This window comes from Gossypium hirsutum, chromosome A12, assembly GCF_007990345.1.
Source record: "Gossypium hirsutum isolate 1008001.06 chromosome A12, Gossypium_hirsutum_v2.1, whole genome shotgun sequence".
Taxonomy (NCBI): domain Eukaryota; kingdom Viridiplantae; phylum Streptophyta; class Magnoliopsida; order Malvales; family Malvaceae; genus Gossypium; species Gossypium hirsutum.
This window is the reverse complement of record NC_053435.1, coordinates 83,492,165-83,497,390: the sequence shown is the minus strand read 5'-3', so window position 1 is coordinate 83,497,390 and position 5,226 is coordinate 83,492,165. Positions and strand designations below refer to the sequence as shown.

At 28.4% G+C, this 5,226-nt stretch overlaps 1 long non-coding RNA gene across 1 annotated transcript; it reads right to left on the bottom strand.

Moving 5' to 3' along the window:
- Positions 1-1,136: 1,136 nt before the first annotated feature.
- LOC107922963 (uncharacterized) lies at positions 1,137-3,299 on the bottom strand. The gene is made up of 2 exons (XR_001691482.2): positions 3,090-3,299; positions 1,137-1,342 (listed from the first exon to the last, which is right to left on the bottom strand). It is a non-coding gene; the product is annotated as an uncharacterized lncRNA (long non-coding RNA).
- Between the last annotated feature and the right edge of the window lie 1,927 nt (positions 3,300-5,226).

Sequence of the window (5,226 nt, the reverse complement as noted above, 5' to 3'; positions counted from 1 at the left end):
GGCCATTTGGGCTCATACATTAGTAAAGAAAAAGGCCTGAAGTTTCTGTAATAAGATTTTGGTTAAACTCTGCTGTTAGTCCTTTTCTTATGCATAAGTTATAGATTGAATCTCTATATATTAATTTGGTCATTTTTAGTCCATATGATTTTTTAATCTTGAAATTTCAATAATGATTAAATGACATAACCCAAGTTCATTAAGTTCAGTTATTTTCAAAGTCTTATATGACAAACATATTATCATATTTGTAATGGCATGTCAGTTTACTATTTACATATATTACTCATAAAAAGGCCAATTACTAGATTTAACGGTTGTTGTTTTGTGTCAAGATTGAAATTTCAAAATTCGAAAAGTATAGGGATTAAAAAGTATCAAATTGGATAACATGAACTAAATCTACATATTTACACATGATATAGAACTAATAGCATGATTTAATTAAATGTATTTAACCACTACTTTTTTGAATTACTAGTGAATTTTCAAAATTAGAAAAATATATGTACTAAATTCGACCAATTCGAAAAATAAAGGGATTAAAATTGATCAAACTAAAGTACATATAAAGATTAGATCTATAACTTATACATAGAGACTAATAGCAAAATTTGACCTAAGATTTTAATTAGTACAATATAAATAAGCGACATGTATAGGAGTCGGATTGCATTTTGCACCCTTTACTCAAAAAAATAGGCAAATTAATTATTGTACATTAAATTAAAGAGTAAATTGGTCCTCTAGTTAAAATTTTAATTTACTTCTACTGTTTAAAACTATTCTATGTATGTCAGAATATGGTATACGTGGCACACCATATATAACTATTTAGTTATTCTGTCAGCCACGTCAGTTTTGTATGCTTTTAATATATATATTTTTTAAAAATAAAATTTAATACATTAAGTTTTTATTTAATTAAAAAAATACATTAAAATTTTATACATTTTCAAAAAAAATTCACATTAGTATCTAGATTTTTTTTATCCCCATTTACCTATGGAATTTAGTTACTTTTCTCAATTTGGTCCCTAAAATAAATTATTGATAAGAAACAAATAATTTATTTTAGGGAAATGTTAAATACCAAGATTCACTCAACCAAACATAGATGTAAAAAGGGAGCCTAATTGGCAAGCACAAACAATTGATAAGATGCAATGGTACAATAATAGTGAGAAGGTTATTCAACCCGATTGACTCAAAATCTTAAATTTTAAATTGTAAATTTTTAATTCGAAAATCCATTTCATTTGCCTAATATGCAAATGACAGCGTGGATGCTTCCTGGAGCAATTCCTAATATTGTCAATACTACATTTGCCCAGAATCGTCCCTGCAAGTGTAAACTCAACACACACATTAAAATGGAAATAAAATTATAAAAATATTGGAGGGTTGAACTAAATTTTATGTTACAAAAGTAATTGAATTGAATTATTGATAATTCAGAGGGACTAAAACTAAAATTGTTCCATGTAATCAAAGCAGCGAAGGTCGTGCCTAGCCCTGACTACTAGTAGATTAAACCATTAACATTTGTAGTGGTTGAGCCAAGGGGGACAGGCAGGTGTCGGCCCCCTAAAATGAATTTTTTTTCATTTAGGTCATTTATAATTTATAAATTTTAAATTAGTAATGGTAAAATTATACTTTCGCCTACTAAAATAATAAAAAATTAATTTAATCATTTATAAATTATAAAGATATAGTCTATTAAAATAGTAGAATTGTATTTTTACTATCATAAAAATATACAATTTAATTTCAATTGCCCCCAAATTTTTTTTTGGCTCCACCATTGAACATGTGTATACCTATCAAATCGATAGTCATAGGCGGCGCTAGCTAGGGGTATGTGGGGGCTTTGGTACCCAAAATGATTAAACTATATTTAGATCCCTTAAAAAATATAAAATTATAAATTAATATAATGATAAATTTACATTTTGATGTTTAAAAATTATTTTGGTCTCCTTCAAAAAAATAGCCTAACTTCGCCCTTGTTGACAACTTGGATATAATGTATCAAAAAAGAGATTATATCACTAAAATTTAACAGGGCTATCTTTTCTAGCACATCAAATTTAAAGTTGTCCATGCAATAGGGACATTTGTATATAAAATCTAATCAAAGGTGGATGGTAACAAGGGATTAGGAGGGCACTTGTCCCCCAATTTTTTTTTTGAAAATTCTTTTTAACCTTTAAAATTTTAAAAATTTTAATTATACCCCAAAAATTTTAGAATATCTTATTAAACCTTTCAAATTTTTAAAAATTTTTAATTAGATCCTTCCAAAATTTTTGTCAATTCTCATTAGCCCTTTAAATTTTTTGAAAATTTTAATTAAACCCCAAATCTTAACACCAAGAATCGTCACTAAATCTAATCCACGTGCTTTAATTTTTTTCTAAGCTAGTGGCTAGGTTGATAGAAAGTCCTTATTGCTACAACTTTAATACTACGAGAATTGGTTAAAACGTTTTGAAGGTTTTAACAGATTTAAAGTTCGTACAATAATTAACTAATCCAGTTAACCTAATTATATAATCTAATAAAACTGCCAAATTCTACTATTAGATGGATTTAGTACCTATACTTTGATTTGATCATTTTAGTCCTTATACTTTTTGAATTTTGAAATTTTAAACCTAACCCAATGGTAATAGTTAAATTTGTTTGGTTAAATTATGTTATTAATCCTGTATTATGCATAAAGTTATAAATTTAGTCCATGTTCACCAATTGGATCATTCTTAGTGGCTATATTTTTTAATTTCAAAATTTTAGTCTTAATGCAAACTACAGTCATTAAATCCATTAACTGATTTTTTTGCGAGAAATATGTGAAAATAATGAACAAACATAGCATTACACATGACAATATATTTGACACATCAAATTTTAAAAATAACAAAACTTAATGAATTTAATAATTACCATTTAATTAGGATTAAAATTTTTAAATTTTAAGAACATAGTAACTAAAAATAACTAAATTAAAGTACATGTGCATAAAGTACAGAGTTTAATAACAGAATTTAACCTAATAAAAAATGAAGTGGGAGTGAGTGACTGACCGTACAGCCTTCTTTTTTATAAATCCCAGCAGGAGGTAACAAGATTGCGAGCATAATATCAACACAGTCCGCCGCTCCCCCCTTCTCGTCTCGCTCGCCGCTTGTATTTTTGCAGCTAAAGCATCCACATTTGATGCATATACACATGTTGATCGATGGCTATATTTAAATCAAAGAGCTTGTATTGGTTTGCAGGATGGAGCTTACCAATGCTTAGTTTTATAGCCCTATGGCAAAGATGCTGTTGTGAATTAAACAGTAACCATTCCGCCAAAAGAATAAATGAGGGGAATCGAATTGGTGGTGAGTGATTTGCTGTACATTGATGACCTCATGGATGTGTCGTGTTAACGGAATGAATTGGTAAAAATTTCTTCTACATCATCGTATTAATATTTAGATTATATTTTATTCTTTTTACTCAAAAAATAAGTAAATTAGTAGAAGAAAGTAAGTTTCGATTTTAATAAAAAAAACCAACCCATTCGGTTTCGGTTTAGTTGGGGGGACTGATTGGTCAGTTTTGATCTTGGTTTAATCAGTTAATCCGGTCTATTTTTGGTTTTTGAATCTTGAAATTGAACCGATCGAAAATATCGACTTATTTTATTTTAAAATTATTTAAAATATATTTATATTTTATAATATATATAAAATAAACATATAACTATAGAAACCCAACCCAATAACCTAAGGTTGATTAATTTGAAAAACCAATCGAACTGACTGAATCCAAGTCGGTTCAATTTGGTTGGGTTTTTCATGTTAAAGTTGGTTAAGTCAGTTCTAAGAAAAAAACCAACCAAATCGACCAATTTAACCAAATGTTCTCCCCTACAAATTAGTCTTTTATGTTAAATTAAAGAGTAAATTAATCTTTTCGATTAAAATTTTTATCTATTTCTATTATTAAAAATTAACGTAGTTGAAGAAATAATCAAACAGTTTCATGTGGCATGCCATGTGTATTTCATGCTGATGTATATGGACTGATTTTTAATAAAAGAAATTGATAAAATTTTGAACAGAAAAATTAATTTATTTTTTAATTTAACATACAAAAATTCATTTACTCATTTTTTTGGGAATGAGTTTAAGTGGGGTACATTTGCAAGCTGTTTTCATGTATATAGGTTACCGTAGATTAAGAGAGATTTTACATTGGCGGGTTGAGCATAGAGATGCTCATAGGCCGGGCTGAGTTGGGCTTAACTAAAAATTTAGGCCCATTCATTGAGCTCGAGCTAGGTCGGGCCCAAAAATAGGCCTAAAATTTTGCCCAAGCCCGACTCAAATAAAAAATACTAAAACTCGGGTCAGGCCCGGCCAGCCCGTATTTATTTTTATATTATTTTATATAATTTTTAAATATATATAATACATCAAAAATACTAAAAAAATCAAAATAAATATTTTCCAACAAATTAAAAATAAATTTTAAAAAATATGTAGACTTAAATAGCACTAAGGTAGATACAACTTAACAAGCAAATACCTCTAAAATAATAACAAAATTAACAAATGCCTTTAAAATAATAACAAAATTAATAATAAAATAAGTTTTATACAATATCCAAACAATAATAACAAAATAGTAGTAACTAATAGTAATATGGTAGCAAAATAAAGAGAAAACAACAAGAAAATAACATTCAAAAACAAAAAAAAAATAGCAGATTTTTTTTGTCATTTAGTGAATTCAGGCCGGGTCAGGCTGGACTTGGGCCAAAAATACCTTACCCGATGCCGGCCTATTTTTTAAACGGGCCTTATTTTTTTGTCTAAGCCCATTTTTCGAGTTTATATTTTTTTTCCAAACCCTCTCATATTTCGGGCCGACCTTCTGGTCAGACCGAGTAGCCCAGCAGGTCTAATTTAGCAGCTAAGCTCAATCTCTTTTATCGTGTTTTTGCTTTTATGGGATGCTTGATTCTTTGTACTTTAGACCTTGGGGGGCATCCATCAAATTGGTGGCTCGTGATGTATCATTTTCTCTTGCGGAAAAATCAAGTGCACATGTAATGGATATAGGCGTATAATTGGAAAAGAAAAAAAATTCCCCAGCTTTTTGATATATATCATTTGATAAGTAATATTATGGGTTAATTTGTGCTATTTGTCCCTATACTTTTTGAAT